The sequence below is a fragment of the Plecotus auritus genome (genome assembly GCF_963455305.1).
Source record: "Plecotus auritus genome assembly, chromosome: 11".
NCBI classification, from domain to species: domain Eukaryota; kingdom Metazoa; phylum Chordata; class Mammalia; order Chiroptera; family Vespertilionidae; genus Plecotus; species Plecotus auritus.
In genome coordinates, this window is record NC_137777.1 from 54,445,530 (window position 1) to 54,456,952 (window position 11,423).

Below are 11,423 nucleotides of genomic sequence, written 5' to 3' on the forward strand. Positions count from 1 at the left end.
CTCCCCTGGGAAAGGGGTGTATTTCCCCTCGGAGGCCAGCTGCTGCACCTGGGCCGAGGGGTGGGATTCCAACCCCTGGGTGGGACTCACCCTTGGTAACTTGGGGTGCCCCTCTCCTCCTGGGTGGGTTCGTGCTGCAAATTGGACTTCTGTGGCCTGAAACTGTTCACACAGCACAGACTTCTTGAGGATTGTCTGCATTTCTTTCTTTCTCAGAGGAAGGGTCTCAGCGTGTGTTCCAGGGGCCCTCACCTGAGCTACTAAAGACTTACAAACTAGCAGGCTGGATGGATCTTGTGAGGCACTTTTCATCTTCATTAAATTGGGTTCAACCACAACAAAGAAAATGAGACCAACTTTGAACTGTACCAGGGACCTGTACCTGAGAGACATGGAATGAGATGACATTTTTACTCTTCTTACTCAGAAAATGACTTCCAACTCATGGAAAAACTGCCAACAGGGCAGAAACCATTTTTGCTCTGAATGATCAGAGTAGGTTGCCCACCTGCTGCTACAAACTGGAGTGTCCACGTCCCGGGAGCCGGGACACCGCTGGCTGGGCACAGGCCCGAGCCCGCCTTCCCCGAGACTGGGCGCCCCTCCGTCTGCCTGCGCTGCTCATGACCTTACCCTCCTGACGGCGACAGGCCCGTTACCGCACAGAGCGGCCCTCCATGTGGGTGCTCCCTGTTGCCTGGCGGTCAGATTCGGGTCATGCACGGTTGGCAGGAACAGCCCCAAAGCGATGCCGAAAGCTCGGCCCCCGGCACGGCACGCGGCCAGGAAACCCGTTTCCACTCGTCTTTAGTATTGACCCTGTTACAGGTGTCCCCCATGTCCCCCAATTTAACTCTTCCTATCCTGCACCCTGTCTCCCCCCGCCTCCGCTCCCCCCAATGCCTCACCACCCTGTTTTCGGTGTCCATGGGCTGTGCGTACATGCACACAGTTCTTTGGTTGATCTCTTCCCGCCTCCTCACCTGCCCCTATGACATCGTCCGTCTGTCCAGGCGTCCATGCCTCTGGCCCCATGTTGCTCACTTGCCCTCTGCTGGATGCATTCACTGCCACAGCTGTGATGAGGCGGCGGCCGTGCAGGGACACTGTGCCCTCCGTGGGAGCGCGCTTGTGCGGGGTGTGCGCTCAGACAGGGAAATAGCCTAATGAACCTCATTTATTCAGTGACTCCCAGCGTGCCCTGGGCCGGTCCCTTCATCCAGTGGCTCTGGTCTGCCGGCACCATGCTGCCTGTCCTCAGCGGCACACGGCTGCGCTTTGCCAGTAGGAGCCTTCGCGCTGGCCCGCGAGCATGACCCTCCCCGCCTGCCGCAGCCGCTGGCTGGGACACGGGACTCCAGTGGGTGGCCTCAGGCCTGGGCACCGGACTAACTCTGTTTCAGAGACTCCGGGCCCCTCTCCCTTCACCGCCTTCCTCAGGGCGACTCACAGCTTTCTTGCCACCTATGTCCCAGCATCATCGCCAAGGCCAGGCCAGGCCATTGCACCCATCCTGTCGAGGTGCTGGCAGCGATGCCAGTTTCTCCCAGTTTGGGTTAAGTCCTTGGATTCCAGTCCAAACCGCTCACTGCAGCTGCTCGAGCTCCGGCCGAGCGACCCTGGGCTCTGCCTGCAGAATGGCCCGCCTGCTGTTTGTGTCTGCAAGCGGCCGCCCCTTTGTCTGAGCACTCATTTTGGAAAACTCCTGCCCGACCCTTTTTCTGGTTCTGGTTCTGGTTCTGGTCCTGCCTTTCTGAGTGGTCTGCCCGCGGACTCCACGCTTCTTTGCCACATCCTTTCCCAGCCTCACCTCTTATTTCATTGTCCCCCCCGCCGCACCCCTCTCCTCTGCCCTCGGAGTTCCCTCTCGGGGCTCTGCCTTCTGCCATCCTCGCTCAGAAAAGAGCAGGTGGGTGACGATTCCGCTTTCTTGCTAGGGCACAGCAATGCGGCCGGCAGGCCAGGGGCTGTTCCCCTGGAGTCTCATGAACCGATGCACCTGGTAAAGCCCTCCAGGTGCAGAGCGAAGCCCTTAGCGCAGCCAGGTCAGACCTGATTGGTCAGCACGTGAATTCCTCTCAGGGGCAGGCCCCGCACACCTGCGCCACACCTGCTAGAGAGCAAGTCTGGGTGTTCATGCCCGTGGTGACGCAAGTCCTGCGTTAGCTGGCTTACCACTCCGATCAGCACGATCATCCGAGGGACATTTGTCGCCTTCTACTGGGGAGGCCGCATAGATGGGAAACCCAATCAGAAGCAAACGGCGTGGTGAGTGTGGAACTCAGAACCCAGGATACAGAGAGAAGTCAGCCCTTTACATGATCAGGCCTGGAATCGTCCGAAACCTCCAGCTCACCCAACGGCGATTTTCAAAATGAGTTCAGAAAAATAGAATTGTGTGGCTGTACCTCCCAGCATTATCTACAAAATACGGATACTTCTTCCAAGAGGACTAAAATACTGGGTCTGTTGGATGTTTTCTCAGTGTTGCGTCTTGTTGGATAATCTGTGCCTCTGTGGTTTCAGCTTCTGTTTGGGGAATCAGCTTTCCCTGGTCCTGCAAATAGTAGTCCCCAGCCTGCAGGCCACTGGGCTGCCCTGTGAGGAGAGCACTGGTGTCTGCTCTCACCCACATGCTCAGGCTAGAAAGCGCAGCTCTTAGAGCTCTTTGGCTGATGCACAGACTTTTTCCTTTTCTTTTTTTCTCTTTTTAAAAATTTTCTATAAGAAATGTATAGACTTTTAAACTTTTTTTCTTAGTCTCAAGTGTTTTTGGAAAGTCCCAGAGAAGTCCCCAAGAACACGATGGCAGTGTTGTCACCTCTCAGTGAGCGGGTGAACAGAGAACAGAACGCCAGCGCACCTGGGGGAGTTCAGTGCAGCCTGTTTCTTCCTGTCTCCGTCCTATTTCTGTGGGAACGCTCTTCCGGGAAAACAGCTCTGATGCAGACGAGAAGCATAGATGAAATCAGGGATACAGAGGGGATGAGAGGCACGGACCCATAATATGAGGCTGGCCCAGTTCCGTGACCACCTCGCCGTTCTGCAGGTCTGAAGACTCTGGAAGACATTTTCAGGTTGTGACACAATAAGAATCGTTGGGATCCACACAACTCCTGCAGGCCTGATCACCAGGTCCCCGATGTGGCTCGCCTCTCTGAGCCCTTCTCTCCATGGGTCCCTCCCTCCCTGAGCCCTTCTCTCCGAGGGTCCCTCCCTCCCTGAGCCCTTCTCTCAGAGGGTCCCTCCCTCCCTGAGCCCTTCTCCCCGAGGGTCCCTCCCTCCCCGAGCCCTTCTCTCCGAGGGTCCCTCCCTCCCCGAGCCCTTCTCTCTGAGGGTCCCTCCCTCCCCGAGCCCTTCTCTCCGAGGGTCCCTCCCTCCCCGAGCCCTTCTCTCCGAGGGTCCCTCCCTCCCTGAGCCCTTCTCTCTGAGGGACCTGACCTGCTGCTGGGACAGCCTGAGGCCAGCAACAAAACAGTCGCCAGCCCAAGGCTGCTGCTCCTTTGCTTGCATTTAGTCGCTGCACTTTCTGAGTTTTCCCTTTAAAACGGAGCTGGCCACGTGCCTGAAGTGCTCCCTCCGGGCCCGGGAGAGCACCACGGCCTTGCGGCTTCCCAGGAACGCATGGGTAGCTGCGTTGCCCACTCACCACCAGAGTCTGAAGTTCGAGCCCCAAAGATTCTCCTTCACAGATTTTGCTAAGAAAAAGCAGAGCTGAATCTGGCTTCCTGGCCAATATGAAGGAAAAGAGGAAGCAGAGAACTCTGTTTTCTTAATTCTGAGGATACACTTCTTATGACAAGTGAAGTCTCCTTGTCATAGGTAATGAAATGCATCGTGTTAACAATTAGTAAGATGAAAAGGTTATGAGGACACATTCCACTTGAACTTTTTAATAAAAGAAAGGACTGACATATATCTCTTACTTTCTAATGCTCAATAACAGATTAATGCTTGAATCACTCCCTATAAATGATTAATGTTTATAGTAAACTAGTGGCCTGGTTCACGGATTCATGCACATTGAAAGGAAATTAATTAGAAGAAATATTTTAATATCACTATTTGCCCTTTCTCTATAATAAAAGTGTCAACCAAATTCACAATCAACAATGACAGATTGAAACACATGCATGCAATTGACGCCAGCAAGAGCTTTATATGATTTGCACATGCACTAGTCAACTTAGCCTTTTATAGATATAGAATAAACTTGCTTAATTAGACCTGCTTTCTGATTTAGCTAAACTTTTTCCAGTCCAGTGAAGAACCTCAACTTCTCTCTCAGGTAATTGTCAGCAACACAGCAGTAAATATCAACATGAAGCAGATTATTATTGTAGATCACACAGGGATAACAAAGGGTAAAATATTTAACTGCAGCAGTGTTTGACTATATTCTGTGCAGCGAGAAAACCTGAAGTCATTTTCAAGTTCTAGCATTTCTTACTTCTTTTCAGTTGGGTCAAGTTTCTAAGCTTTCTAAATCTTCGTTTTCTGGCTAATGAAAAGAAAATAGGATTCCACCAAGTCTCCTATCTACCTACTCCAGGACTTCTGTGAGGATCAAATGAGATGAGGCATGGGAAAATGCTTCACAGACATTTGGTTAAACTGTAAAATGTTTACACCTGGCTATAAAACAAGTAGGGTTCCTGGGCTGAAGAAACTCCAAGGAGGCTAGTTGCTAGGGAGAGGAAGCCAGGCATTGCTATGTGATGTCATTACCCGGCAACCACAGCCACCGTTTCCAAGCTGGGCTGGGCTGTGGGCCACATTTTGCGCCATGGGGTCTTGGCAGTGTTGGCTGCGATTTGGTGGGGTGTTGTTCTGGGGTGGTGATGGAGCCTGTGTCCCACTTGGGGGAAGCCAAGTGTTGGTTTGTCAGCACCAGGTCCATGGTGCTGTTTATTTTTAAACTAGAGGCCCAGTGCACGGATTTGTGCACTGGTGGGGTCCCTCTGCCTGGTCTGTGGGGATCAGGCCAAATCTGACTCTCTGACATCCCCTGAGGGGTCCCAGATTGCAAGAGGGCGGTTCTCGGGTGACATACCCTGGAATTGGGCTCCCTCCTCTCTGGTTCCAGGTGAGTCACCCAAGAACTGCAGCTGCCAAGTCACCACAGCTCAGCAACTCCTGCATTGAGCGTCTGCCCTCTGGTGGTCAGTGCACATCATAGCAACCAGTCGTTCTGCTGTTTGGTCAATTTGCATATTAGCCTTTTATTATGTAGGACTAGAGGCCCGGTGCATGAAATTTGTGCACAGGGGGGCAGGGAGGGGTTCCTCAGCCCAGCCTGCACCCTCTCCAATCCGGGACCCCTCAGGGGATGTCCGACTGCTGGTTTAAACCAACAGTCAGACATCCTTCTCTCAATCTGGAACCGCTGGCTCCTAACTGCTCACCTGCCTGCCTGCCTGATTGCCCCTAACTGCTCTCCCCTGCTGGCCTTATCACCCCTAACTGCCTCTGCCTTGGACCCCGCCACTGTGGCTTCGTCCGGAAGGACGTCTGGAAGGATGTCTGGAAGATGTCGGTCTAATTAGCATAGTACCCTTTTATTAGTATAGATGTGTCAGTTTACCAGCAGGTCAGATAGTATCTTTCAAGTGACTTGGAAAACCTTAACCATGTGCTGTTCTTTGGGCTAATTTCATACAGGTGAGCTTACGTTTGAATACTAAATGAAGCACTCCCCTCAGTCCTGGCCCAGGGTGGTGGGTATGCCTGTCCCTCTCCCTGTCCCTGAGACTGCACCTCCCCCTCTCTAGCTTCCTTCTGGTTTGTTCTCTCTCCACTTCCTTCCATCTCTGGGCGATTCTTTCTCGCCCCACAACTAAGTAACCTTCACTCTACAGATATCTCAGCCCAGCCCTCTCCCTGACCTGTAACTGCCCAGCTGCCTCTGGGACAGCTCAGAACGTGTGACAGACACCTGACAACACCTGCCCATACTGCACACGGTGTCCCTGTCACTGCCCTCTCCTGGGAGGGTTGTCTCAGCAAATGGCACCAGCAGGTGCTCCAGACTCAAAGCCATGTGCACCCCAGTCTCTGAACCACATCATCTGTGAGCCAGGCCTGAGGACTCTCCTGCTGGCTCCCGCCGCCCTTGGCTCTCCAGTCTTCCCCTCATAGCTCCTCCCTTCAGCAGCCTCCTGTCACTCAGAAGAAACCCGCATGTCCTCTGAGTGGTCTGCACACCCGCTGTCCCCACTCCCGGCTGCTGTTCCACGCTCCGGTCTCCAGCCCCCACATTCCTTTCCCTCCAAAGGCCTCCCGACCTTCACATCTGACATTCTTTGCTGGAAGCCCTCTCCTGAATCTCCACATGGCCTATCCTCATGCCTCCCAATGTCACCTCCTCAAAGAGGCCTTCCCTGACTGCTCTCGAGTCGCACCGTTAGTCAAGGCTCCTGACCTTGCTTTATGTTCCTCCTGACCTTGCTTTATGTTTCTCCTGACCTTGCTTAATGTTCCTCCTGACCTTGCTTTATGTTCTGTTCCTCCTGACCTCGCTTAATGTTCCTCCTGACCTTGCTTTATGTTCCTCCTGACCTTGCTGTATGTTCCTCCACAGCACTTAAAGATTCCACAGTAACTTATCAGTTTCTTACACCATCTGTCTGTCTCTCCCACCAAACATAACTTTTTAAGAACAGGAGTTTTACTTTGTGAACCAATGTTCCCAGCATCTAAGCAAGGCCTGGCTATGATAGATATCAATGAGCATTTAATGAGCAAATGCATATTTTTTCATGCACATTTGATATAACATGATTAGTGGCAATGCTGTACTGTGTCCCTCAGAGCTGCTGAGAGATAGATCATGGCTGTTCTCAACACAGGAAGGAAATGACAGTTACATGACATGGGAGAGGTGGTGGCTAACCCTGTGGTAGGAATCACATGCTGTATGTAAAACTACCAGGTCAACACATTGCACGCCTGAGACTTACACCGTGTTACACGTCAATGACATAGCAACAAAAGATGAGGTCACAGAGACTCACAGTGTAACCTTTAACTTCCTGGTTTGGGCTGTGCTTCTGGGAAAGTCTCTATCAGCGCTGGCATGGTATGGATGTGCCACGCTCCCTACAGCACTTTGGAGAGAGATTGCAGTCTTTAAGATGTGAGTTAGTGCAACAATGCAGATAACGTACATGTTCACAAATTATTTTCAGCAGCGCTTTAGTAGCGTGAAAGGCTTCCAGAAGTTTCCATGAATGTTCGAAGGCATAGCTCACTGTCTCTCACTCGAGGACCCTCACTTACAACTCTGTGGACCTGTTTCCAGACTCAGGTGGCGGCTCTGCCCTGGACCCTAACACTCCCGGGGAAGCTCAGGAGGGGGTGGGGATCCCTCACAGTAAATGGTCAGTATTTGGAAGGGGGACTTCGCAGCACAAGAAAAGGAGTATTTTAACAGGAATTAAAGAAGCTCTAAGAGGAAAATGAGCAGGAACCCCCAGAGGGTGAAAAGGGCAGGTGTTAGGGTGATTCCTTGTTAACCACCAGGAGGTGCTATTGGAAAAGAAAAGCTGGTTTGTTCTGAGGGAGGGGCGTGGACGGCGGGCAGGAGACTGGACACAGTGGCCTTTCCATGTGCCCCATCTGCTGGCGCTGTGTTCCATCCCCCAGGGGTCCCTCTCCTTTACTGCTACATGTCTCATTGCAGCTCAAGGCAAAGTCAAGTCAGCTCCCAGCTGGTGCCTGTAATTCTCTCTCCCCTCCCCCGCACTGTGCCCTGCAGGCCATGGTCCCCACTGGGAGCATTCTGCCACCTGCTCTGGTGTCTTTGCTCCTCTGGGCTCTGTCTCTGCCCCAGAGACTCCGTGAGGCCAACGCTGAGCTCCTCCTTCTGCCGAATTTTGGATCTGAGGTTAAGGGCAGGGGCCGAGGAGAAAGTGCCGATTGTCATCGGGAGGGCGGAGAGGAAAGGGTGGCTGTGAGCAGGGGAGTCTCTGCACTGCGCCAGGCCTCACGCTCCTGACTCACAGCAAACGGGCCGTGCCTCTTAGAGCAGCCCAGGCACTCACAGGAGGTGTCCCAGGGCCTGGCACCCCCATAAATGTTTCCCATGAATGAGACCATCTGTCCCCGAGGGAGACACACTAACCACTGTGTAGTCCCAGTGCCATTTAGATGCAGCGCCAGGTGTCCCTGCTGATGTTGCTGCTCAAAGGAAGCGTTAAAACGCCCCAAAGAACAAAAGAGATGGGGAGATTGCTTTCGTGGGGACACAGCTTGGAGGCATTCCTCTAAATGTGCATTAGAGGCGAGTCAGACGGAACATTAGGGCCTTGACCCCCGATCTGGCCATCAAGGAAGCCAGTGCGGTTTGCTGAGTAACCCACTGAGGCCGATACAAACATGATGCTGAGCTGTGTCAGCAGCTGCTTCTGCTGCGACCCTGAACTTAGAGGCTCAATTGGAGGCTCGAGTGGGGACGTGGAGGGGACAGCAGCAAACAGCTGAATAAGGGGAGGAAGAAACACGGCACAGATGAGCATCCCGCTGCCCCTGCACCGGCACACGCGGCCGGGATGTGGCCAGAGAAATGCGTCCTGAGGCCATTTCGTCATCGCGCGAACATCAGAGGCTCCGACATTCACGTAGACGTCCCGCACCCGGCTCCCGGTGTGGGCCCTGTGCCTGCGCGGCAAGCTGGGCGGCACGTTACTGTACACGCACGTGGGTAACGACTCTACCACGGACGGCTGTGAGGTCAGCGCGTCTGTAGGATTTCCCTACTCCGTGGCGATCTTACGGGAGTGTGTGGTCCAACTTGACCCAAAGTCCTTATGAGGCGTGTGACCATGTTCAAATGACGGTAACAATATCTACATGTGTTGGTCCCACTCAATGTCCAGTCCAGGCCCTCACACACAGCCCTGTTGTAAGTCCCTTCCCTGGTCCTGTGTGGAACGTCTGCCTAGAGCAGTGGTTCCCAGCCTTTTCTTGGCCACGCCCCACCTACGTGTCTCTAAAATCCTGCTGCCCCCGCTCCCCGCACCGTGACATAGAATTCCTATTATTCAAAAAGTGACTCCTATTCACGTGGAGGAAGCCTAGAAGGCCGTTAACTTGGTCTAAACAAGCTTCCAAAGAACATGGCGTCCATGAAAGAGAAAAATAAAAGAACAAAAGGACAATTGAAGTACTGAGGAAGATATCACTAAGAAATTGTTTAAAAATAATAATACGAAGTGATGTGAAAAAATAGCAAGTAAAGTTTCAAAATATAATAGAGAACAGAAATGCATAAATATGTCACAATATATATTTATATACTGTATATGAGGCCCCAGAACCATAAGAAATGCAAAAAATTCACTGTTAATAACTCATTCTCAAATTGCCCCCCTTAAACATCACATTGCCCCCTGTGGGGCGTGTGCCCCATGTTGGGAACCACTGCTCTAAAGGGACTGGGCTCGGCCACGCAGCGGAGCTTTGTCCCTGCCCTGAGTGCTCATCGCGGTGGCGGTCTGTGGAGGAAAATGCTATTTTCTCCAGCACCACGGGGTGGGTGGGGAGGCACCCACCGTGAGTCCTGGGGAGCCGGGCAGGCTGCCGCCCTGAGCAGAAGAGAAGGGATTTTTCTCTTTCTGTCACACCTGACATTACTATGAACAGGTAAGACCTGCTGAGTGCTGTTCTGAGCACAAATCAGCTCCTTGCAGGCTCAGACGGGCGCTGAGCGAGGCCAGCTCACCAGGGCATCAGGAGGTGTTCGTGTATGTAACTCACACAGATGGCGGATTCATTATTTTTCATTGAATTTACTGGGGTGCCATTGGTTAATAAGATTATAGGTTTCAGGTGTACAATTCTACAACACACCATCTGTACACTGTATTGTGAGTTCACCACCCCAAGCCACGTCTCCTTCCATTACTGTTTATCCCCCTTTACCTTCTTCTGTCTCCCCTCCCCCGCAGGGAGTGGACTTAAAACATCACATCAAAGGCAAGAAAACAGCACTCAGATTCCCACTTCCGCATGAATGGCCACGCTGACCGCGCTGCCTTCCGGGGGTTGAGAGGTGAGGCCCTGGTGCGCTGCTCTTACAAAGTCTGATCGTGTGCTTTTCTTCTTATGGACCGGGTAATGCAGTGGAGACCTGGAGGCCCAGGTGTCAGATGTGACTCCAGTCCTGGGAACCCTACATTTGCAGTAATTTCCGATGCGCTTGATCACGGGAAGGGCGAGGGCTGATTTCCACCCTGAGTGCAGGTTTATTTCCCTCCCTTGAGCACGGAAACCCTCCCACTGGCCTTTCTGCCTGCAAGCTCAGCAGAGCAGGGAGCAGCTGTCCCCTTCCGTCCCCTCCAGGCCGGGGCGGGGGGGTGGGCACAGGCTGGGGAATGTCACACCCCCCGCTGGTGCTAATCTCTCTTCTCCTAAAGCAGAGACATTGGGTCTCGGGTATCACCCATGGGCCAGCACTGTGGATGGAGCAAACACGGAAAGAATGTCTGTGTTGAATGTGTGTTCGAGGAGATGCCTGGATTTTAACTGGGGAGTCATGTCTGTCTTTCTCATAGGAAATTTTAAGTTTGGCTCCGTGGGGTGCAGAGGGGAGTGGACTAATGGGGCCACAGAATCCTGACCTCACATGTTCACTCGGGTCCCAGAACCCTGTGCACCAGGAGGTCTCCTTGGAGCAGGGGCAGGGCCTCCCCACCCACTCTCTTGCCTTCAGTCACTGCCGCTGAACGTGTCATCTCTCTAAGACTCGGGCTGGTGGTGCTCCTGGCCCCAGTGCAGAGTCTAACCCTCAGAGGTGCTGCCTGCAGGGCCCAGCCCCTGTGCTGTGTCCAGACACCCCAGTGCCCAGTGCTGGGTCCAGACACCCCAGCCTTCTCTGCACATTCCTGCTCCTCTCTCTCCTCATGCACACTTCCTTCTCCCAGGGATCCTGCTTTTGTTCCCTCGCCTCGGAAACCAGCGCCTCCTCTTGCGGTCCAGGTTGACTGTCTCTGCTGGAAGCTGCTCATCTCAGCCACGCCGCTCCCCGCACCACCGTCCGGAGTGCAGGCACCCGGGGCTGCCTCTCCAGCTGGGCAAGTCCGCGTCCTGTTTTCACGCCCAGAACGAGGGCACTGGCAGCACATAGTAGGTGCTTGTTTAATGTTACTGAACAGTCTCATCCTACCTAATAAAGAGGGAATATGCTAACTGACCATCACACAGCTCCCATAGCCACAAGATGGAGGCACCCAATCCCCTCAGCCTTGCTGGAGTCCCCCAGTCCTTTCAGCCCTGCTGGAGGGGTGGCAGGTGCACCGTGCAGCCGGACCTGCTCTCAGCCCCCCAGCCATCAAGGGCCAGCCTGAGGCACAGGCAAGCCTTGGATGGTGGCTGCCCAGTCGGCACCTGCGGTGCAGACAAGCCTCAGATGGCAGTTGCCCAGC